Source organism: Notolepis coatsorum, assembly GCF_963971535.1.
Source record: "Notolepis coatsorum genome assembly, chromosome: 18".
Lineage (NCBI taxonomy): Eukaryota > Metazoa > Chordata > Actinopteri > Aulopiformes > Paralepididae > Notolepis > Notolepis coatsorum.
Window position 1 is genome coordinate 6744943 of NC_140182.1, and position 25023 is coordinate 6769965.

At 42.9% G+C, this 25023-nt stretch overlaps 1 protein-coding gene across 6 annotated transcripts in view; it reads left to right on the plus strand.

Moving 5' to 3' along the window:
- Positions 1 to 5339: 5339 nt before the first annotated feature.
- Positions 5340 to 25023, plus strand: part of LOC311244917 (uncharacterized protein) — a 71541-nt gene continuing 51857 nt past the window's right edge. For 5 of the 6 annotated variants that reach the window (XR_014620722.1, XR_014620723.1, XR_014620724.1 and 2 more), the window contains exon 1: positions 5340 to 5366. The gene's annotated coding sequence lies outside the window, so the exon portion shown is untranslated. Of the gene's footprint in view, positions 5367 to 21636; positions 21757 to 25023 lie in introns of those variants that run through there. The other variant, XR_014620726.1, reaches the window with a different exon arrangement.

The following is a 25023-nucleotide window of genomic DNA, read 5'->3' on the forward strand; positions in this document are numbered from 1 at the left end:
GGGGCTGCGGTCGCACGGCTGGATGGGTGTGCTGTGGTTTGTGTGCTTACTGTAGATCGTAGGGGGGGCACACAGGGTCAAAAAGCTATCCAAACAAGCAGATGACACTGGGAGGTTGCTGTGCTTGTGCTGGGATGGATGGATGGATGGGGGGCCGGGGAAATGCACTTGGATTCATGATTAATCCCAACACAGTATCGTCAAAACGCGTAAATGAAGTACTAATTGGCGAAAAGGTACAGACTGTACGTTATGTTATAGCAATATAGTTATTATGTTAAAGTATATATTTACATTTTCTATCTACGCAAGTCCAAAACAAACGACCGGGAGTCAAACTATAACTAATGATTGTCGTCACCCTCCCACCCTGATACAAACACAGCTCTCACCACTAGACCAAGACACCCACCCTGATACAAACACAGCTCTCATCACTAGACTAGGACACCCACCCACCCTGATACAAACACAGCTCTCACCACTAGACTAGGACACCAACCCTGATACAAACAGAGCTCTCACCACTAGACTAGGACACCAACCCTGATACAAACACAGCTCTCACCACTAGACTAAGACACCCACCCTGATACAAACACAGCTCTCACCACTAGACTAAGACACCCACCCTGATACAAACACAGCTCTCACCACTAGACTAAGACACCCACCCTGATACAAACACAGCTCTCACCACTAGACTATACAGTAGGACACCCACCCTGGTACAAACACAGCTCTCACCACTAGACTAGGACACCCACCCACCCTGATACAAACAGAGCTCTCACTACTAGACTAAGACACCCACCCACCCTGATACAAACACAGTTCTCACCACTAGACTAAGACACCCACCCTGATACAAACACAGCTCTCACCACTAGACTAAGACACCCACCCTGATACAAACACAGCTCTCACCACTAGACTAAGACACCCACCCTGGTACAAACACAGCTCTCACCACTAGACCAAGACACCCACCCTGATACAAACACAGTTCTCACCACTAGACTAAGACACCCACCCTGATACAAACACAGTTCTCACCACTAGACTAAGACACCCACCCACCCTGATACAAAAACAGCTCTCACCACTAGACTAAGACACCCACCCTGATAAAAACACAGCTCTCACCACTAGACTTGACACCCACCCACCCTGATACAAACACAGCTCTCACCACTAGACTAAGACACCCACCCTGACACAAACACGGCAATACTACTACTTTAGCCACTGTTTCCACAAGCATAACCAACACTGCTGTCAGGACAACCGGTCTCCCCACACCCAACCTCGCTAAACAATATGGCCATTGCACGTGAAGTAACAATTTATGTTCATATGGCCAATAGATTTGATATTATAGTGTATTTTTGAATAGTTGTTTCGACAGTATTATAGCATTATTCAGAATGGCTAGTTGACCACAGTTTGGCTTGACCTTTGCAGACCTGATTAAGTTGACACACACACACACACCCACACACTGTCTCACCATAGCTGTCAACATTGGGATTTCAAAATACGTACAGGTTTTAGCCACGCCCCTTCTTCTGGCCCCGCCCCCTCAGCCCGCCCCCTCCCACCCGGCCCCGCCCCCTCCCAATGGAGCTGCCTCGTCGCTGCCATCTGCTGGTCAAAACAGGTATTATTTTGTTTTCCTATGTAGAGTGTAAATGCTATAAAAATACAGTAAATTACCTTTTATCAAAATAACCATTAAATAAAGGTTGTAATCTGTAAATGCATTTGATTTTACTGTAATTTGACAGTATTTGGAAACCATAGATGCCAGACATTTAGTTTTCTTGCAGCTTTTTTTCTTACAGTCTACAGTCAGTGAATCCTAAATCTCCACTAGGCAACCACTTATCACTCAGTCCAACAAGGACTGGGTGAACTAGTTGCTACATTAAATTAATCAGATACCTGGTTGAAAGTGAAATGCTGTGAACATCCCTGCATTAAGTGTAAGACAAATTCAGTATAAATTCAGTTTTAGTAGTAGCATTAACATGTTCATATTTATTGAAATCTTACAATTCATACATAAATGTTATGAATTGAAAATGGGGGAAGAAGTCCTCTGGTCTGCATCCCCTTAACAATTGTGTATTGCACATCACTGTAGGCTACATATTAATACGACAACTCAAGAAGAATCAAGAGGTTTATTTGTCACATAGTGAAATGCAGGTGGTCACGCCCGCATTGATTGTGCAAAATGCAAAAAATATAGCTAGCAGGATATGCATGATAAAAAAAGACATGCCATGTTCATGAAAAACTGGATCCCATGTACACTACAATATACAATTGTAACTCTGTATCGAAACTATACAATACCTTCTTCCTTTTAAAGTGACATTTTGTGCACATTACAATAAAAATAGGTAACAAAAGATATGCATGATAAAAAAAGACATGCCATGTTCATGAAAAACTGGATCCTATGTACACTACAATATACAATTGTAACTGTATCTAAACTATACAATACCTCCTTCCTTTAAAGTGATCTGTACTGTACATACATCTGATGTATTGTATATTACTATTGCACTTTACTGTTACATTTGCACTCTGGTTGGATGCCAAATGTCTTCGTTGTACTGTATAATGACAATACATTTTAATCTAATCTAATTAGACTGATACTTCATGCGCGGGGGGCTCTTGCTTCGGCCAGGGACCTGTTGTAGATATACGTTGCAGACTTCGCATTTTTCAACACCTTCTGAGAAGGAGTGTATTTGTCAGCTGGACCAGTGTGATTGATCTTGCATGACAGTAGAGCACAAACAGTACTGTTGTCCAATGCCAGTCTGTTTTCTGTGACAATCTTCTTCACCATACTGAATACCCTTTCAGAGCTGGCATTGCTGTGTGGAATGCATAACAGAGCCTTCATAAGTCTCGCCAGCTCACTGAACTTCAAGTCCTTGCCTAGAAGGCCCCAAAATCTGTCGATTCTGTCTTCTTGGGGGAGCTGCTCGGTCTGGTATAGGGCGAGTTCCTGTGACAGCAGATTCAGATCGAAACTCAACTGAGGGAACAGGGCTCCTAGCCTTTTCACTGTAAAACAAAACCATACAATACATTATACAATACAGTCAAAGTATCTTGCTGTCTTCAACTGGAAATTATAATTCTATTCTAACTGGAAACTGTTGCTAATATCTACCCGTCTTTAAAAAAGGGTTATTACATGGCGTTTTCACATTCGCCAAAATGCTTGATTGTGATTGGTCAATAGCGCTCGGTTGCCCATAGCAGCGGCCAATTATTTCTCGATAACTGACCGCTGGCATGGGCAACGCGCAATAATGACAGCTGATACGGGTAACGGAGCGCTATTGACCAATCACAATCAAGCATTTTGATCGCCACTAGATGGCACCATCTACCAGGCTATGCACAGCTCAATGCATGTTGTGAGGAGCCACAGAAGTTATCTTAAACTATTTCTATACCTGTCATTTGAGTTATGTCAAGCCGCAATGCAGGGTCTAGCACTGCCAGGTCCTTCAGGAGTTGGGAGTCGATTGGAAAGCAGGTGATCATCTTTCGTATAGTTGCTTCATAGAAGGCTCTTACAGTTCTAAAACAAATCATATTCATTAGTGTCATTTCAGGGCACACAACAGACTTCTCAAGTTGAGATCATAACTACAATAATAATATACTCACTGAAAGATTTTCTTCCTGGCTGAGACAGGGATGTCTGCCTGTTTTACATATGGTTGTAACGTCGTCATCACACTCCACAGCTATGGCACCTGTTGAGCAAAAGAGTCCATTGATTAGATTTGATTGTCCTTTATATTAGCAAACAGTATTATTTATAGATCCTTTTCACAGCAGCCATTTAACAGAAGGCAGGGTAAACCTAGGCTAGTAGTATATTGTCTATTCATTAGTAACGTTAGCTGCTAGCTAGTCTGTGGCTAGCAATGAAAGCCACAAAATGGGGGAGGGGAGGGGACCCTCATGTAAACAAGACGAGTCTCTCTGGCCTGCATCCCCTTAACAATTGTGTGTTGAGCTGTACTGTATTGTACCCATTCTGCAATCTGTTAATACAATTATCTGTTAAATAAAGTTTTTCATTCATTATCTTACCTTTGATGAGTTGTGTCATTTTCGTTTTCCCAGCCGAGTACTTCTGAGGAATGTCATAACCTTTGGGAAACATATCTGATATGCTCCGGTTGAACACGTCGCAGAAAGTGAAGGAACTGTTCGTTTGTGCAATAATCATGGCCATTTTAACTTCAGCTCTGGTGACTAGATCAGCCTCTGTTGTATTTCTCGTCACGAACGTAGTCATAACACGGGCATTTGTCATACCTTCTATGCCTCGCTTGTGTTTCGCTGATTTGTCATGCTGACTGACGTCGTGTTTTCCTCCGGTAAAACCGTGAGTGTTGACAGCTATGTGTCTCACCCCCACCTTGGAACCCGTTTTGTTGCAAACCTGATGAACGAAAGAGGCACACAATAGATGCATGTGACACACACACACACACACACACCCACACACTGTCTCTGTCAGAATGCAGGTAGGTGAATTCCAATGGGTGAAGGCAATCACAGAGACAGAGAGTGTTTACTCATGAACAGGTTCGACTTTAATAGTAAGAACACAGAGTAAATTCTAAGAGAGAACAAGTGCTAATAGCACAAGTGGAAAATAAGGTAAATGGGAGCTTATTGGAGGTCCAGAGTAGAACCGTCCGCGTTATCCCCGAACGCAATTAGTGAAGACCTGACAATGGACAAGCAGAAGAGAGGTATGTTACATAGACACCAAATACCAACATTCCACACACACACCCGTGACAGCCAATCAGGAACCACCCCTAAGTGACAGCACTAATTGACAGGGAAATGACAGGTGACAAGCCCAGTGACATATGCCAGGAATGTGGGTGGTCACCGACCGAGGTCGGTGTCCAGAACGTAACAGTCTCACCCCCACCCAGGAACCCTGTTTTGTTGTAGACCTGATGGACGAGAGAGACACACAATAGATGCATGTGACACCCACACACACACACACCCACACACTATCTCACCCCCACCCAGGAGCCAGAATGAATAAATTACCATGTTAATGTCTAGAACGAAAGTCAGCCTTTGTGATCAAATACATGTATTGTCATTATGCTATGTGGACCAGTCGACTCCAGTAGGGGAGAGTGAGGTAAGGAGTGCCAAGGGGGCGGGGCATGTAGTTCCACCCCTGTTATCTATAAAACCATAGAAGAAGTTGGTAATGTGACAACATATTTTTGAAGAGGCATCCATTTCACTCAACCTGCAGAGAAGGGAGACACCTGGCTTGAGAGGTAAGCACATTTATGTTCAAAAAACTGTTTTTTGCCCTCCAAAGTAAAATTTGTATGATCAAGGTTTTTTTATTGCTGTGTTTGAACAATTATAGACAACTTTTAAAACAGTTCACACATGTTTTAGTGCTTTAGTAAGCTACACCATGAGTCTATACAGTTAGCATGATGCTAGCTCAAAACAGCTGGGAGGTGATTTGTGCCAAAGGGCCTGGGTTAAGTTGTGCCAGGTGTTCTGTTTGTTAAGGTTTAGGTTTAGGTTAGGTTTACTTTATTTGTTCAAGGGGGACAGTGTACATTAATAAAACATTTTACAAATGTAAATGCACCCAATTTTAGCCAAAAGGCTCATTTCCATTGGCAGTCCCCCTGCCAGAAGGTACAGGCTAAAATCCTGTGTAAAAAAAGGGTTAGCAATAAAAACAGAATAAAATCAAGATAAATACATTAGAATAAAAACACAACAAAAGCACATAGACATAGTAGGGATACAGGTCACAATACAGTCATGGACACAAGGACAGAGCACATCATGACATATTAAGAGACCCAGACATAGACAGACGCACCATATCCACACACACATATACACATACAGACACCTCAGTGTTGACAGTTCTGATTTTCAATGAGCCATTCCCTAACCCTGCACTTGAATGAATGGTATGATGTGGACACTCTAATTGTTTGAGGAATTGAGTTCCATTGGTGGGATGCTCTGTATGAGAAGACGGCCTGGCCAAATACACTTTTTTTGAAAGGGATTGTACAGTCCCCCCTTGCCGCACCTCTAGTGTTCCTGGTTGAGGCAGACTTGAGGTAAAAAGTGGCACTACTCACCCCCACTCTCCCCTACCAGGTACGGGGGTCGAGAAAGTGTTTAAATACTGAGCAGTCTCGACATTAGGACACACACGACAGAACCAAACTGTCCGTGTCACTGAAAGATTATTTTGTATCCTGTGAATTTGCTGTATTGGGCTGAATGCCCTGCTGAATAAATCAACTGAGAACCTCAAGCCATTGACTTTCAAACCTGTATCCAGCATCTGCTTTCTTGCCTTGAAATTGGTCATTTCATAATTGTTGTTTACAAAGTCACAGCTGATTTGTAACCTCACACGCATTGTGACCTCAATGGAAACACCCACTCAATCACCACCTTACCCTACTGCCCTCCGGGTGCAGCAGGTACAGAGCTCTGGGGAGCCTGTACCTGATCCCACACAGCCATAGCCACCTTGAACAATAGGCCTCACTGAACAGGGCTGAATGTATACCGTTATCCGTCATTGTATGTTGTTACTGGGTGTTGTGGGGTGTAGCTCCAGATTCTGGGCCCCATGAAAGAATGTATTTGTCGGCCCCCAGTGAATGCGAGCACGTGCGCGAGCGGAATTTTTTTTGGCCATTTTTTTATTGATGAAAACGCATAATATGGTTTTTACCTATACATTCGGATCAGCAGTTCAGCACCTGCACTGTTGGTGGGTGAGCCTAGTAAAGGATGTCGCATTGCGTTCATCTTCAATGAATGGACCAATGCAATAGTCTACCAAAGCCCCCCCTCTCTCTCTATATATCTCACACACACACACACACACACACACACACACACACACACACACACACACACACACACACACACACACACACACACACACACACACACACACACACACACACACACTTCAGAAACAAACATAGTATCAATGAGAGCATCAATAATACACCTGAGTGATGTCTAGTAAAAAAAAAAAAAAAAAAAATGGGCCCCCCCCCCAGTGCTGGGCCCTTGGAATCATCCTAAGCTACCCCCCCCCCCCCCCCAGCTACGCCCCTGGACTGTTTGCTACTGATGTATGTACTGTTGTCTGATGAGTACATATCCCCCCCTGGGGATGATAAAGTCTAAGTACAGTTTATTTATACGGATAAACAGAGTTCCTTATTATCAACAATGGCACGCGGCGTAGCCTGTAAGCAGTTTAAAACATGCATAACTTATAATTATAATGTGTATACATCATTAGCGGAGAAACTGGCACATACACATGCATTTTGCATCCGAAGGCACAAGGACACACACAAACAACGCACATCACACACGCCGTCACCGTACACAAAGCCTAATCTAATCATCCAGAAAATGCACATTTTTGCAAACTAAGACACAAAAACGTACAATCCAGTGCACACTGCGCAGGTTATCACCGCGTGAGTCATGCGCGTCAAGGAGAAATGCGAGCGCGTGTCTGATTTTGCCTTTTGTTCGCGGAACAATGTTCTGTAACACGGATGCGCGTGTAGCCATGTTCTCATTTACACTGACGATTATTTTTTTTATCATATTTTTTTTATTATTTTCTCTTTATTTGTTTCTTCTTCATAGAATATTAACCCATTTAGACCTAAAACGCATTTTAATAATGCATTATACAGCCTGCATATAGACACACACATGTGTTTCCCGGTTTCAATGGGTAAAGCATGACACCACAATATACAGTAATAATAATAATAATAATAATAATAATAATAATAATAATAATAATAATAATAATAATAATAATAATAATAATAATAATAATAATAATAATAATAATAATAATAATAATAATAATAATAATAATAATAATAATAATAATAATAATAATAATAATAATAATAATAATAATAATAATAATAATGGGGCGCCAGAGTGGCGCACCACGTAACGCACTGCGGTGCAACACGGCCGTCCTGGGTTTGACTCCCGGACCTGGCGACCTTTGCTGAATGTCCTCCCCCCATATCTTCTACTATCCTTCCTCTCTGCCGGGTCTGTCCAATAAAGCAATAAAATGCCCCAAAAATTATCTTAAAAAACAAATAATAATAATAATAAACAGAACAACATTAGACAATAATGATAATAACAATAGTCAAGTCTATTCAACTAGTCGAGGTCAGCCTTAGCTCAGAGTGCAAATCACTGTCTTTGCAGAGTCGGGGTCTGAATTCTCTCCCAGCACGCCATGCTGTTGCTGTTGTTGTTGTTGTTGTTGTTACTACTGGCACATTCTTCAGCTCAATGAACATTCTTGAATGTGGTTTTTTTTTATTATCTTTTTTATTCGTTGACAGCCCTAACCTTGACAGATGAAAATCTATTCGGTGACGGCACACCACATATCATTTGGTGACAGCACAGCAAACAACCACCAACATTATTCTTGTGATTTGCAAAGGAAATCCACATATTTCCTCATTCCTCTTCTATCCAACTCATGTTCAAAAACTTTTCTCACAGGAAAAGACAAACGCAATTATTTACCGAACTCAAAAAAAGCTTAAAATGTTTTTCTAATTATCTTCACATAGAAATGAAACGGAAAACCCAATTATATCTTAAAAAGTGCTCAAATAAAGTGACAAACCCACGTACCTGTCTGTCATACTAGCTCTGTCGTGGTCAAATAACGAAGGTTATCCTATAACCCTAGTTATATGATTGGCGTAGCTGTCTGCTTCGCCTATGGGGAATACACTCAGCGCCTGTGCACGTTCAATGAAGACTTTTCACATGTACCTTTTTATTTGCCCGACCACGCCCACCTCCAGCCACTCAAAGCCCAGGTGTGCGGTCTACTTCTTCCTTCCGAGTATGAATTTTCGGCGAAACCCAGCCAAGGGTCCTCAGGGCTGCGATTAAAGCAGACAGCTACGCCAATCATATAACTAGGGTTATAGGATAACCTTCGTTATATATCATTGGCTACGCTGTCTCCTTCGCATATCAGACAACGGGCGAAGCAGGGCCGTAGCCCCGACAAATGCACCCCCTGAGGTCCCTTTCACGACTATCAGAAAAACATGGGGTGGGGTCCGACCCCATCGCGCCTCCTAACGAGGAGCGGAGAGAAGGACACCAATCATACACAGTGGGGCGCAGTTACCCCAAAACGCACAAGGTGAGTAGATCTTGCGAAAAACCGCCATCTACCCCACCATGCACCCCGCCAGCCGCCCGGCAGCGGGATGCAGAAGGGGTTCCAGCTCTAAGAGCCACACTTCTCTACAGAGGCGGGGCCCCCGGCCATGGCCGCGAGATAGAACCCCCCCGAAGGATCCGATGAGGACCAAAAAGTCCTCACCCGGATTCATGACAGCGCCCTACCCCCCCCCCCCCCCTCCCCCCCCCCCCAGGGCCACCGTGCTCCCTATCGAACCGAGCGCAGAGAGAGGGAGTGTGCATGTGCTTGACCGACGAGCCACAGAGGGCTGACGGCAAGCCCGCCTCACCCATTCCCAAGCCGGAAGCTCTGAGGCAGCTGCCAGTGAGCCTCCCGGAATGGTGGGGCCTACACCCACACTTAAAAAAAAAAAAAAAAAACTGGATCCGTAACATTGTCCAACCAATCCTCCTGGTTTTCATGTTCAAGCACCGCCGCCGGCGGGCTGTCATCATCGCGGTCTGCCTCAGAGTCAGAGTCATTCGTGTTGGTGTTGGGGCTGGGCTGTGGAGATGCGGCGGGCGTATACGAACAGGTGGCAGCCACTGGTGGTGGTGGGCCGGCTGAACTAGAGGCTGCCGCTGCCTCTTCTCTGTCGCTAGCATCAAGAATAATAACGTTAGCATTCTCGTCCTCTCTGCCCGCGGCGCCTGGCTCAGCCTCTTTAACGTTGCTGCTACTACTAGTGCTAGCCAGGGGGCTATCCTCCTCCTTACGTGACGGGGTGAAAAAAGTTGAGATAGTCGGTATGCTTTGCCAAAGTAACGCGCTCTTTCTGTCCCTTTCCTGTTTAGATTTTAACTTAGCAGCTCCGCTTTCCCACCGTTTAACTTTTTTTATCCATGTTTTTTGAGTCTCATATGATCATACAGTACTACTCGAGTCTTAGCCTACTTGATCAACTTGCAAGTGCAATTCTCGCGGTCAGTGGTCACCTGACCTGACCTGACAGTGACCCCTGGACCTGGACGTCAGTGTCACGTAGACTCAACGTCTCTCACCCCTCATTATCAAACAATCAATCATATTTTTATTTGCAATACAAAATGTTTTATAAAAATAGATAGAGAAGAGATGAGATGATACTAGTAGTCACTATAGATGCTGTGAAAGTAAACGTTGGATGAGGATCTGATTATATATATATTTTATTCGTATTTCTTTTATTTTTTTTACTAGTGTGTAGTAGGGGTGTAACATACTGTACCGCCTCAATGTGGTCCTCCGGTACAGTACAGGCTGTGCACCGAGCGATTGCAACGGTATGGAACCTTTTTTTGCTGAACTTAAATCCCCCCGGCCCTAATATAACGTGCACAACTAACCGGATGTTGTTTGTTCATTCCACGCAGCGCGCAGCTACACTGAACGAGAGCTGTAATTCAGCATAGCATATTAGCCTTAGTATGGCGAGTCAATACTAACTGACAAGCCAGAGCCATGTCATTGTTCAACTTTATTGCGAACGTTATCACGCATTTGAAACGGCATCACCCGAATGTGAATATCACTGTCTGGTACACGGAAGAAACATATCCTATTGCAAACCCAGCTCCCTGTTGCAATCCGTTGCATTCAAGCAGCATCTCGCTATTAATTCACACCGGGCCAAAGCAATAACAAGCGCCATATGTGTCTTTATAGCAGCAGATCTGCGACCATACTCCGTTGTCGAGAACACTGGGTTTAAGCACATGTTAAAAGTAATATAGCCCGCTACCTAGTTCCCTCTCGTCATTAGGGGGACCTAATGTGAAAGACAAACGTCTTTCTCTGGTCTGCATCCCCTTAACAATTGTGTGTATTGAGCCGTACTGTATTGTACACATTCTGCAATCTGTTAAATAAAGTTTTCATTCATTCATTCATTCATTCATTCATTCATTCATTCATTCATTCATTCATTCATTCATTCATTCATTCATTCATTCCGTATTTCAGCCAGCAAGTCAAACCACCAGCTCTGTATAAACTAGGGCTCCCCTTTCATGACTGTGATGCAAGCCCTGCCCCTGTATTCAAGCATCACAGTCATGAAAGGGGTTATGTATAAACAAGCACACGCTACAGTTGTCCACGACTTATCCTCCAAGGCATCTGCTATATAATAATCTTCAGATTTACTTAAGTGTTATTTGTAGGTTACAGCAGTAAGCATTAGTTTGCTCAGTCAATTATGGCTAATTCGTTTTATATTGTTTAATACAGTTAAATAGATAAATAAAAAGCATTTTTTTTTATTGCTGTTTTTACCTCAAACGGAAAACCTCAAACTCTTATGAAGAGGAGAAAAAATATTCAAGATTAGCCACTTGCAGACGGCAGGGTGTGACGTACTGTATATTTTAGTTGATGAAATATTTTAGTTGACTAAATATTTTTGTTGATGAAATATGTTTTCATTTCAGTGTCACAGTATGACATCGATCTCCAAAATACGAGGGGCATCCAATTTTTTTTAAATAAGAGTTAAAAAAAATATATATATATATTTGGGGCCTCTAGTGACAAGGGGCCTCCAAAAAAAATAAAATAAAAGTAAGAAAATAAATAATAATAATTTGGGGCCTCTAGTGACGAGGGGCCTCCAAAAGGCCTCTAGTGACGAGGGGCCTCCAAAAGGCCTCTAGTGACGAGGGGCCTCCAAAAGGCCTTGAGTGACGAGGGGCCTCCAAAATAATAAAAAATAAAAGTAAAAAAAAAAATAATAATAATTTTGGGCCTCTTGTGACGAGGGGCCTCCAAAAGGCCTCTAGTGACGAGGGGCCTCCAAAATAATAAAAAATAAAAGTTAAAAAAATAATAATAATAATTTGGGGCCTCTTGTGACGAGGGGCCTCCAAAAGGCCTCTAGTGACGAGGGGCCTCAAAAAAATATATATTTTAAATTATTTTATTTTATTTTATTATTTTTTTGGAGGCCCCTCGTCACTAGTTAATTCGGCCCTGCCTACAGGTGACCAGTACAGCAGAGCATGGCTGACACCCGGTGGACACTAGGATAAGACCGACCCCGCCCGGCGCGACCAAGGCGAGTCCTGTGTCCCCTAACGCAGCTGTAAAACAGACAGGGGGTGTGCGTCCTGGCTTTAAGTCACAGAGACGCTAGAGCAGGGGTGGGCAATTAACTTTTACAAGGGGCCACATGAGAAACCTGAACTGTGTTGGAGGACCGAACCAATGATAACTTGAACTTAAGTCTGCTCAATATTCATTATCTCCCATAGTAAAAATTTACCGCGGGCCGGACACGGATGCCCAAAGGGCCGGAAGTGGCCCGTGGGCCGTAATTGCCCAGGTCTGCGCTAGAGGGACTGACCGCCCGAGAGCAGCATTCCACTGCCCCCCCCCCCCCCTGTGACCACAGGCCTGCCCCGTCACCCTCTCTTGGGGGTCTCTGGCTGCGTCTAACCAGACAAGCCCTCTCACCGAGCCCCCCAGGGGTTACAGGGACCTACAGGCTGACCAATACCTTAGTACTGTCAGCCCGGGGACGAGGGAAACCTACATAAAAAACCCTCCTTCCCATCTGTACACATAGAAAACGCAGCTTCTATGCTGTTCCGACAGATCCGGGGGCGTGCCCGGTTCCTAACGGCAGTGTTGAAAAACACCCGGAACCCGGGAGCACTGACCTCTAATTACCAATACGTTAGGCCGTAGGGAGGCAGAATAGGCCCACTACCTCCCCACCGTATTGGGCCGGTACCCCACGATAGAGGGAGTCGGCGAAGTCCGCCACGTGAGATGTGACACAGCCAAGTGGCCGAGGTCCCACATCAATGATTGACCAACCAATTGAAAACTACCTTTTCAATCCAACTTAACAGCTTGGAGAACGGGTACTCCACCGCACGCTCAACACACACAGCTGTAAAAGACGATCAGAGATTTGGAACTCAGTCTAAACCCTCTACTCGTCATCCACTCACATACGAGTCGGGGAGAAAAACACAGCACAGTACCACTGTGCGTCTTTCAACGCCATATTCGAATGACAAGCAGGGCCACCCTGTGTGGGCAGACGTCATCCCCCTTTGCAGCAGTAGGGGGGGCTGTCTAACAGGCCATACCGAGGATGGAAACCTTCACCATGCCTCCTCCCAAAATCGACCGATCGGGAGACATGCGTGGCATGGGTCTGAATCACTCCCCCCCGTTCTCACAGAAAACGGGGGCAGACCCTTCAACCGGTCCCCATTACTGGGACCGGAAAATTGACCTATTTCGCCAACAAAATTTAGAATGAAACCGATTTTGTCTGGCCGTCATGGCTGTGACACCTGCTGTATCACAGCAGAGCCAGAAACAGAGCAAGACGAAAAAGGAATCTTGAATAAACAACCCGAACCGGGGAGGTGCGCACGCAACGTCCAATCCCCACCCACCGGCTTTCCCACCCTCTAACACTGCCAATTGTGTTAGTATGACGGCCGGCCAAGCTGGTAGCAACGCAGAGAGCTGGGCTCGATACCAGCATATCCTGCGTTAGTGGGGAGCGCCTTGCCCACTGCGCCACCCAGCCGCACCTGCCAGTTCCCGTTCTTCAAATGAAAAGAATGGAACTCCAAGCACTGCTCGCCATTCTCCGGTCTAAACGCCAGGGGGCAGCGGGTTCAAAGCGCATTTCAATAATAATAGGATGGACGGCCACTGACCAAATCCAACACATCAGACAGTCACTTTTCTCTACTGAAAAAGGACACGCTGATGGAAAAGGCCACATCAGACATGGTAACGGAGGAACCAGTGACGGTATATGGCCTTAACGGCCCCTCATACATTCCCCATCCTCATCAACACGAGTGGGGAATGTGAAGACACTTGCATGGCCCAGCGCGGCACTTCACTCTGTTAACATGGCGCGAGCCAGCATGACATATAGATTGACATGATATCGATTGGAAATCGCATCAACAGATTGCGGAATGCGTACAATGTAGTACGCCTCAACACACACAATTGTTAGGTGGCTGTAGCCCAGGGCAAGGCATAGGGCGGAATCCACAGAGAATGGATTGCGCGAAGCAAATTGCTTCCGTGGAGCCTGCTCTGCGCCTGCGAGCTATCCACAAAAGCACATTGCTCGATGAGATACCAGCGCAGACACGCCCAATATGTGTAGCTTGCGAGCAGTCTGCACTCTGCACTCCTGACAGCACTCTTGGCAGAAATGTCTGTGTCAAAATGTAGCACGCTGTCAAGTTTAGCGCACTGTCCAAAAAAAGAAAAGAAACTAGAAATCAAGATGGAAAGCAGTAAAAAGAAACCTGCATTCAAAACCAACAACGGCAAACGACACATGCCATTCCTTCGAATGTGGAGAGATCTAATTCTCAATTTTAATCTGTATTTAACCTTTATCTATTCGGTGAAGACCAGTTATTCTAATTAAAGAATTTACATTATCTATCTGTCCCACTTTGTCCCACCAAAATCTTACTGTTGTCCTGATTTTGCACTCCTCTATACATTATGAAGTAAACGAAATACAATACAAAATGAACGGAATACTAAAGAAAATAGATCTTATGAGTTATGAACAGTATCTAACTTGTTCGAGAAATATAAAGCCGCGTGCTAATAGCCTTCGCAACGCGTGATTTAGAAATAAGGCTAAGCACTGCACATTCCAAATGCTGGTTCTGAGATGATCAATACAGTAAACATTTATTTCTGATATAGGTGCTGATCAGCAGTAATGCAATGTCATGATTATTATTATTATTATTATTATTATTATTATTATTATTATTATTATTATTATTATTATTATTATTATTATTATTATTATTATTATTATTATTATTATTATTATTATTATTATTATTATTATTATTATTATATTATTATTATTATTATTATTATTATTATTAAATTAAAAGTTAATTAATCATTAATTAATAAGAACTCCTCTCCTTCACTATAATCTAATTATGAAATCAGATATATGCCAGGTTACAACTTAATAAAGAGATTGAATATATATTAAATGGGATAGAAACTAAATTAAATGTATACCATACTGTAACTGAGGGGTACAATTCCCTGACTGTATTGAGAGTATGGTATCATTAAACCACTACTTAGTTATGTACTTTAATTACTGGCCATACAGTACACGGTATATCTGGTGAACACCCACACAAGAATACGGCTTGACAAAGAAAGTTCTATTTAGAGGTATTTATTATTAGAGCAGCAACGATAGGTTACAGATTGAGAATTATGAATGCACTTGTAAGGCGAAGAACACTTAAGTAAGTCAAGAGCGTAAGTCCATGAGCATAGTAAGATGGGTATAACTGACGCCACCTGTAGCATAAGAATTACATAAGGCACACTCGTAGTCAGCTGGAGATACTAAGGGGTTCCCTCCGGTTGTAAGCCAGCAGGGGAGAGGAATGTTCGGGAGCAAAGTCTGGATCAACACGGAATAACGAGGCTCCAGATACAGGAGCCAGTGCAGTAATCCCTTGGTCCGTAGACAAAGCAACAGCTATACTCCAGTATGCACGACAGCATGGATGAAAGCTAGCCAGCCTCTGTGGTCCTAGAGGCGGGCTCGATGGTGCTCCTCACAGGGTAGATCCCACACAGCAGTGGGGTAGACGGTTCTCTGCTCCAGCAGCCACAGTACCAAAGCAATATAATCCAGCCGGAAAAGGCTCTGCATTCGCCGGTGTAGGTTCTCCGGTGTACATATCCAACGGTTCTCGTCTAGGACTCCTCGGATGGCGGCACGAGTTTAGGCCGCCCAGCCTGGATAAGTGCACTAGCTAGAGTACGACGAACCGGTGGTAATGATGGTCACTGTAGAACGGTAGCCGCACGATACACTATAAATAATAGACTATTACTTCACAATAGAATAAGTCGAACTCGACGATACAGCGTTAAACTCTGACACTTTAGCTATCTATTCGCACGCGGTTCTCAAGGCTCTATTTAGGGGCAAAGAGGCCCACTTCACAGCACGTTGTATCGTGGTGAAGGCTTCAACGTTTTGGTCTAAGTGCTGTTGTATCCACCTGCGACGTATTTATATGTAAGGTGAATAATCTAGTGCCAACCTCAGTTCTGTCTCGTATTACTGCGCAAACCTGGACATGTTGAGACATGTCTTGGCGGTGGCTTTGAACTTGCCATTGGGGGTATGGCCGTTGGCGCCTAGGGGTCGCTGTCCAATAGGAGAACGAATATTATGGTCTGGCCTGTACCTAGGTAAAGGGATATTCCGTGTATATATACAAAGAATATACAAGGGATATCAGACGATATACAAATATTATACAATATATCTCAAGTAATAAATATATATATTCGGTTTAATCTGACCCTTTGTAACACATACAATAGAATATAGTGCTTATAATATTTAATATTATATAATTCCGTTTATATCCCATTTAATTGTATTCAATCTCTTTATTAAGTTGTAAAGCCCTGGCCTATATTTGATTTCATAATTTGATTATATTCTAGTAAAGGAGAGGTGTTATTATTAATTAATTATTAATTTTATAATAATAATAATAACTTAGTTTTATATAGCGCCTTTCATAAAACCTAAGGTCGCTTATAGGGGAAGAAATAACAAACATACTGTAGCTAAGGGGCTACACTACCCTGACTGTATTTAAATAATGAGCTTGGCAAATACTAAATGATATATTAACCAATATTAAATGTACACAAAATGGCGGACACTCTTATTAACTGGAGGGGACAGGGGTACCAAGTTGAATTATTACATTTAATGTGTAACATAAAAACATATCATAATAATAGTAACATATCACATTAATATCCTGTGGTCACATTAATATCCTGGGGCTAATCAAATGTACATGCAACCAGTCGGGTAGTCGCTGGATAGGGGGGACCGGGTTCCTATAGTCCAGAACGCTGGTCTTTGGTGTTGGAGTATGTCACTCCACTTCTCCTGGCTTTGGCGATATTACAATACCGTTTTTAACTGGTAATTCACTTCACCAACGTTACCATACAGCCAGTAGCGGCCGGTGTGAACTACATTTGGGTGGGCGCGGGTGGGGGGGGTGAAGGGGGGCAAGCGGACAGCTCACAGCTGACCAAGTGGACAGCTGACGACATAACGTTACCAACGTTAAGTTGAGTTACTACACTAGTACACGTATGATCAATGCAATAATGAACACATATATATATATTTTGTCTTTTTAAACAAGTTACCATTCATTCATTCATCCATTATGCGTCAAATTAACAACAGAGAGAGAGCGAGAGAGAGAGAGAGAGAGAGAGAGAGAGAGAGAGAGAGAGAGAGAGAGAGAGAGAGAGAGCGAGAGAGAGACCGCATTTATTAACTCACTGTTTAGTTGAAACGTGGTCCAGGAGGGCTTGATTGATAAAGTATGTCCACTGTCCCACAGTCCCAGACTGTTGATGTATATCCACTGTCCAGTGCTAACAAGTAGCTTCTTGTTAGCATAACACAACAGTACTGTGATGATGAGCTGTGTCTTTGCCCATTTCCGTGTCGAACAGCCTGCAAACTACCTGTCGTTCTATCGCCCTGCTCTAAGACAAACTCTAACGGTAACCAACTTTGAAAGAGTGCCTAAGCTTAACCGTCGAAAGAACTTGCCGACAAACTCTAACCTTAACCAACTTCGAAGAGTAACTATACAGCTGCAAAGTGCAAACTACCTGGCGAGTTTGCACTTTGAGAAATGCGGCTACGGAAAAGTACTGGCGTCGCCGCGTCGGCCAATCAGAGAGCGTCTCCAAGAAATGCGGCTACGGAAAATACTGGCGTTGGCCAATCAGAGAGCGTCTCCGAGAAATGCGGCTACGGAAAGTATAGACGCTGCTTGCTTAGATGATAATAGATCGCTTTAAAACGCGCCCGGCTTCCATCATAATACATCATATTTCAACGCACAGCGCGTTACGCACTGATTGGCTGCGACGGATACAGCGATGAAACCAGTGCACGCCCACTGTAAGCGCTATTGCGTCTAGCCCGAGAGAAATGCGGCTACGGCTAGCCCGAGAGAAATGCGGCTACGGAAAGTATTCTCTATCAGACAGTCACTTCCTGTTAATGAAAATAATTATTTATATTTGATATATTAACGTTATATTGTGCATTGGAAACACAAACATACTTAAAATGAGTAAATATTATTCATTTTAAACATGTTTATTTTATTTATAGGGCTCTAAAAAAAAATTTAAAAAAATGTCTTCTTCTTCTCTCTTTTAACCAGGGAGGGCGGCGCTCTAGCGCCCCTATTGACCAGCCGCCACTGCATACAGCGTTGTAGCAAAAAACAACCCGCTCCTCTCTCTCTCACTTTTTCTTCCCCAACTAACGGTATCTTTCTCTCCGTTCCAATACGTAACGTGGGTGAGACTGGCTCGCAAACTATAACGGTAACTCATCTCCGTCCCAATACGTGCAGGTGCGCGCTGTATACAGCCACTATAGCGATATATCTCTATTAGATTATGTTTATACAGCATTAAGCCAAAGCCCACAACGTTATATAACGATATTTAAATAAGTACGATGCTCAATATCTTGATTTGATATTGTCGTTCGAGATATTCTATATTCTTTCACGGTCTTACAATTACTGCTGCCATGATCACCTGTTTAGAGGCTCATTTACATAGAAAGGGGAGATTTTCCGCCCATATTACCAATTGCACGGACGCAAAGCCTATGTTACGCATGAGCAACCTAATTTCATTCATTTGAGAGCGAGATGCGCCGGCTTTGCGTTCGAAAACGCGAGCAAAGCCTCTGTGGATTCCGGCCTCAGTTTGGTGTGTCTGTACTTCTTTATTACATTTTTTTTATCTCTCCCGTCCTCCCCAATATGTTTTACTCACAGCTACCACTGACACACACATTGGGGAATATTTTAAAAATATAATAATAATTTGTGCTTCACCAAAAAATTTGGTCAGCAGCCGCCACTGGTGTGTATGCCTGTATGCGCGTGTGTGCGTGTGTACGTGTGTGTATGTCCCAGTGTGTGTAAGCGTGAGTGAGCGATGGGAGAATGGATTGAGTGGGGAGCACAGTGAAAATTGTTCATGAGAGTGACACTGAACGTTCTGTAGATCTGTCGATTGAATGTGAAACCTCATGAAAATAAAAAGATTTAAAACAGAATAAAGAAAATATGTTATTCATCTGAAATAATGAAAACACTTTATTCATCTACAATAATGAGAATATTTTATTCATCTAGAATAATGAATACTTTATTCATCTAGAATAATAAAGACTTTATACATCTAGAATAATGAAGACTTTAGTGCTTGCATTCTTTCATTTATTTGCATTTATCTTAATTTTTCTTTGGACCTTATGGTGTTCTTGTTTTGTTCTTGACTTATTGTTATGTTTTCTTCTTGACTTGTTTAAAGAAGACCTGTACGGCCCATGGGGACATTAACGTGTGTTGTCGGGCCTTATAAATAAATTTGATTTGATTTGATTTGATTTATTCATCTGGAATAATGAAGACTGTATTCATCTAGAATAATGAAGACTTTATTCATCTAGAATAATGAAGACTTTATTCATCTAGAATAATGAAGACTATTCATCTGGAATTGTAGCGGCACCTGCCTGTGTCCGCTTCCTGGTAGACGGGGAGTGATTCCATACGCGCTCCATCCAAAGAATAGTCTCTCCACACATTGAGTTCCGTTATCAGATACCGACGTGGTGATCCGATTTATTTAGAAAATGTAGGTTACATGGGAGAGGTGATTAAAGCGATCCTAAAGCGTCCTATAACCGTGTTTCTAATTGATCAAAGTGTTTCCTAAGATAAAACTATTCTAAAACGTTCCCGAAGCGGTCAGAAAATTATATGCTTTCCCCGTCGGCTACCAACCCACAGCTGATCCCTATCACCCATTTAATGATCTCTGTCGTGCCGTGGCGTGGGCCGACCCACCTGACAGGTTCAGGTGATCCGCCCACAGTACAACAGAGTCCACTGGTGGTTACACAGATAATCATAACATTCCCATAAATCATATCCTTCTATTGGAAATAATAATAACAATAATGATAATAATAATACTAATAATAATAATAATAATAATAATAATAATAATAATAATAATAATAATAATAATAATAATAATAATAATAATAATAATAATAATAATAATAATAATAATAATAATAATCTCTAACAAAAAACACTCATTCGGCCTTTACACCGGCCACTAATTGTGCCTACACAATTACAAAACATGGTCGGGCGAGTGTTCATTACAGCTGGCAATCCTTCTTTGACTCCAGTAGTAGGCAAAGCTTCTCTTCACCCTGACACTTCGTACCAGGCCCTTGTTATCCGGAAAGGTTTCCAGGATCCGTCCAAGCGGCCAGGAATTCCTGGGCGCTGTGTGGTCCACTATGACCCCCAAGTCACCAGGGGCGAAGTTCTCTTTCTGGGTCTGCCACTTGGTGTAAGGGGTTCTAAATCTTTGGGGTCGTTGGACACCGTGGTAAGTGGGCGATCGTTCATAATTGCCTATTTATGTTATCAGCTGTGCCGTGGCAGATTCACCTGTCACGTGAATCACCACAATACAACTGAGAACATTCCTCGTCACAAAATAAAAAATCTTCAAGTTGATCCACAATCCACTTCACTCCAGAGTTTGCCATGGTGGTGCCTTGGAATGACGATGTGAATCAAACACCACTCATGTTCTTTCCACTTTCTTTCTTTCTTTCTTTCTTTCTTTCTTTCTTTCTTTCTTTCTTTCTTTCTTTCTTTCTTTCTTTCTTTCTTTCTTTCTTTCTTTCTTTCTTTCTTTCTTTCTTTCTTTCTTTCTTTCTTTCTTTTTTTCTTTCTTTTGTGATACACCCTGTGATGGGGTATGTACCAGACACAGCCATCTTTCCTTGGTTCTTGAAGAGGTACCTTCTCTGTGGTCTTAGATATTCCATCCTCTTTCCTCTTCGATCTTACAGTCTTCTCTCTGCTCTTAGATCTTCCTGTTTTCTTTTGCAGGCTCATGGCTCGTTGTGTTGCCACCTGTCTGTACTCTGCATGGTACCCTTCATCCGTCCTCTTCTTTTGCAGGTGCATGGCTCGTGTCGCCACCTGTCTGTTGTTGGGGGTCATCACATCTCCTTTTCGAAAGGAGAGTGGCAAGTTATAGTGACCATCTTTTAAGTTTATCGAACTGTTGGTGATGGCTTTGGGTCTTCTTGTCACATCCACCGCGTTGATGTTCAGTGGACCATAGACCGCCCATCCCAAGAGTGACCTTACAGCATATGGTCCGTCATCCTGGCTGTTCACTATCTGCCGAGGCTCCATGGCTCTCGGAGTATTGACTCCAATCAGAAGCTCCACATCTGAGTCAATGTAAGTGATTTGAACATCCTTCAGGTAGGGCCATTTTTTCAGTTCCTCCTGAGTAAGGATGTTTTCTTTTGACACTGGGATTGCTGGTTGAGTGTATAGCGTAGGCAGTGCAATAAATGTGTCATCATTGATGTTGCCTACCTCCAGGGCCCCGTTCCACGTACCTGGATAACTGAGTTAGCCGGATAACTTTAACTGGATAACTGAGTTAGCCGGACTTTCCGGTTCCCCGTACGTGGATTTTCCAAATCACCATGACAACAGATCCAAAAGTTTGAGCCTGGTCGAAAGCAGAGTTTAAGTTCAAGTTAGCCTGAACCATCGCCACGCCCCCGCAAAAAAGTGACAGCCCGTTTCCTGAAACTATTCCCACAGTCTACGATCTGCATTATACCATTCTGAATTACGTTTTTGTGCTCCATTCTTCCAGAGGGGGCTTTTGAAATGTAAAATAGACCCAAAATGCTGATACTAAATTCACTTTGTCCTAAATAATGCACGTTATATATACCGTGGCGCTCGCTCGGTGCGATGTACACATTATGACGTGGTTATTTTAATTGTAACTGGGATTAAGATGTCTGATGAGATGCGCTGTTTGACGGATTTGAGGAATTGAATGAGCCGTTGACGTCACATTAATGAATGAGGATAAAGAAATAAAACTTCATTCAAAATAAGGAATATTCTAAACACGGGTCTCTCGTTCATTAATGTATAAACAATGAATTTATCCCATCTGGCACAGTGGCCCAGCGGTAGTGCTCAAGCCTGCCAACCCAGCGACCGGGGTTCAAAACCCAGTGTTTCCAATATAATTTTCTTGAATATAATATTAATGATTATACGCCAAAGTAGCCTGGTTTTAAGTTAAAATATTATAAATCTACATGCATTGAGGATGTCATTCTTTATATAGCTCTCAACGTGCACCAAATTGAATTATTCCTATATTGCAAAAAGAAGGAAAAGACTAGGGTCTCGAACACCGGTCGTCTGCGTGAAAGTCAAACGAACAACCCGTTAGACCACAGTAGAGATAAGTTAAAGATCGACTATACATCAATCAATGGGTAAGAGAGCCGTATCGTAATTCTGTTTAACAGTTTAACAAATTATTTTCGCTAGCAAGATCTCATTTGATTATTCAATCCAGCAGGCAAGTTTAAAGAAATATAATCTGATTGATTGAGGTAATGAGGGACTTAAAATTAGCCTATAGATAACGCATTTAACTTGTCGGCGAGGCGATTGAGCCGTATTGCAATCTGTCAATAAAGTTTCAAATCAATTAATCAATCAATGCCGTTAGAGAATCAGGATCTCTGCCATCGATACGTGCTGGCTTTTCACCTGAAGCGGCCGCGCGCATTTAGCCTGAGTCGCAAGTCTGGCTTGAGTTAACGAGACTGAATCCACCTTCGAGGAACAGGAAAATCCCGACTTCAAACATCGGGTTAACTGAAGCTGGATAATGACATCTTGATCGACTTAGTTGAACCACGTACGAGGAATGGGGCCCAGGCCTGAGATCTCATATGCTGGGACATGTTTCTCTTGTGCCATTGTCTTAAGGAGAATTGATGTTTTCCGGCCCTTAGCGTTCAGCTTCCTCATGAGGCTCTCTGTGCAAAAGGATGCCGAGCTGCCATGGTCCAAGAAGGCATATGTCGTTACATACCCACTTCCGTCAGCCTGTTTCACCTTCACTGGCACGATTGGTAAAGCACAGTCCTTACCGGCCCCATTATCTTCACCAAGCCTCACCAGAGCACTACCCACAGTCCAATTGACTAATGTTGAAAACATATAATTGAATCAATATTGTTTTGTGGTTGCATTTTAATGATTGAAATGCCAATATCTAATAAATGTTGAATCAACGGATGCTGCTCAACATGCTGTCGTCATTGTCTCATCACCCAGACTGCACTGCACTTGTGCTGCCCCGCCTCCCAGAATGCACCTGTGCGGCAGCTTCCTGGCTGCTACCTCATGTCTCTCTGCATCGGTGAGTACTGCATGGCAATAATGTCGATTATGTTGTATGTTGTATGTTGTATGTATGCTTTCGATTGCAAACGCCAGCCGAGTAGTGCCGTGTTCGTTTTTACATGGTAGAGAATATTATATTAACCGTTATTCATGCCTGCTAGCTGAAGCTAATTTAGCTAGTAGCGTTAGCAGTTAGCTATGATGAATGTTTCTTGATTTTGGTGTTTAGTGATATCCACCTGTTGTATATACTGTTATACATTTTATGTAGGCTAACGCTCTTAAGCGCGGTGAAAATGAGTGCGGCGAAACTATTGAAAGAAGTAATGTAACAAGCGGTAGATACAATGTGCAAGCACTGGAGTCATATTGGGAGTTGGGGCTAACTAGCTTAGCTCTGTGGAAGAGCCGCGGTAAATCTAGGGACGTTAAGGCGGCGAGGTGAGAGATTTGACGAAACACTGTGGAAGATATTGTTGTTAAGAAGCGAGTCGAGTGGTTCGTTGGTGTGATTGTGGCCGTATTAATGGTTATATTTAATGCGGTAATAAGTGTAAGACGATGTTGTTATGGAGAAGCAGTCGCGGGTTGATGACGTCATATTGTGGGACCTAAGAAGGGGAGCATGAGGCTGGCTAGGCTGTTAGCTTGCGTGCGACTGTTTTGTGAGTTTGCGGGCGACATGTGTTATGATTAGAGTTTTGAAAATGATGGTTAGGAAGTATTAGAGGACGCGGTGGATGTCGTGGCATTGTATTAGGACGAAACTGAGTGTTTTGTGATAATAGTTGTACGTTGTCGCGGTGTACATCGGTTGCTGTGCGTTTGCGCTTCTGCGCATGCGCGTTACAACGCGGATCGCTGTTTTTTCTTTTCATTCGCTCTGGGGATGGATAACGGGTGAGGAAATATTTGGCATTGTGTTCAAATGTTTGTATTTGTATATTGATATTGTATGTTTGTGTAACAAGGGGAAGAGATGTGAAATGTATGATGATTAGATTATGGGAGTATGTTGTATGTTGTATGTTGTATGTATGCTTTCGATTGCAAACGCCAGCGGAGTAGTGCCGTGTTCGTTTTTACATGGTAGAGAATATTATATTAACCGTTATTCATGCCTGCTAGCTGAAGCTAATTTAGCTAGTAGCGTTAGCAGTTAGCTATGATGCATGTTTCTTGATTTTGGTGTTTAGTGATATCCACCTGTTGTATATACTGTTATACATTTTATGTAGGCTAACGTCAGTAACGTTTCAAAATGTGGCTTAT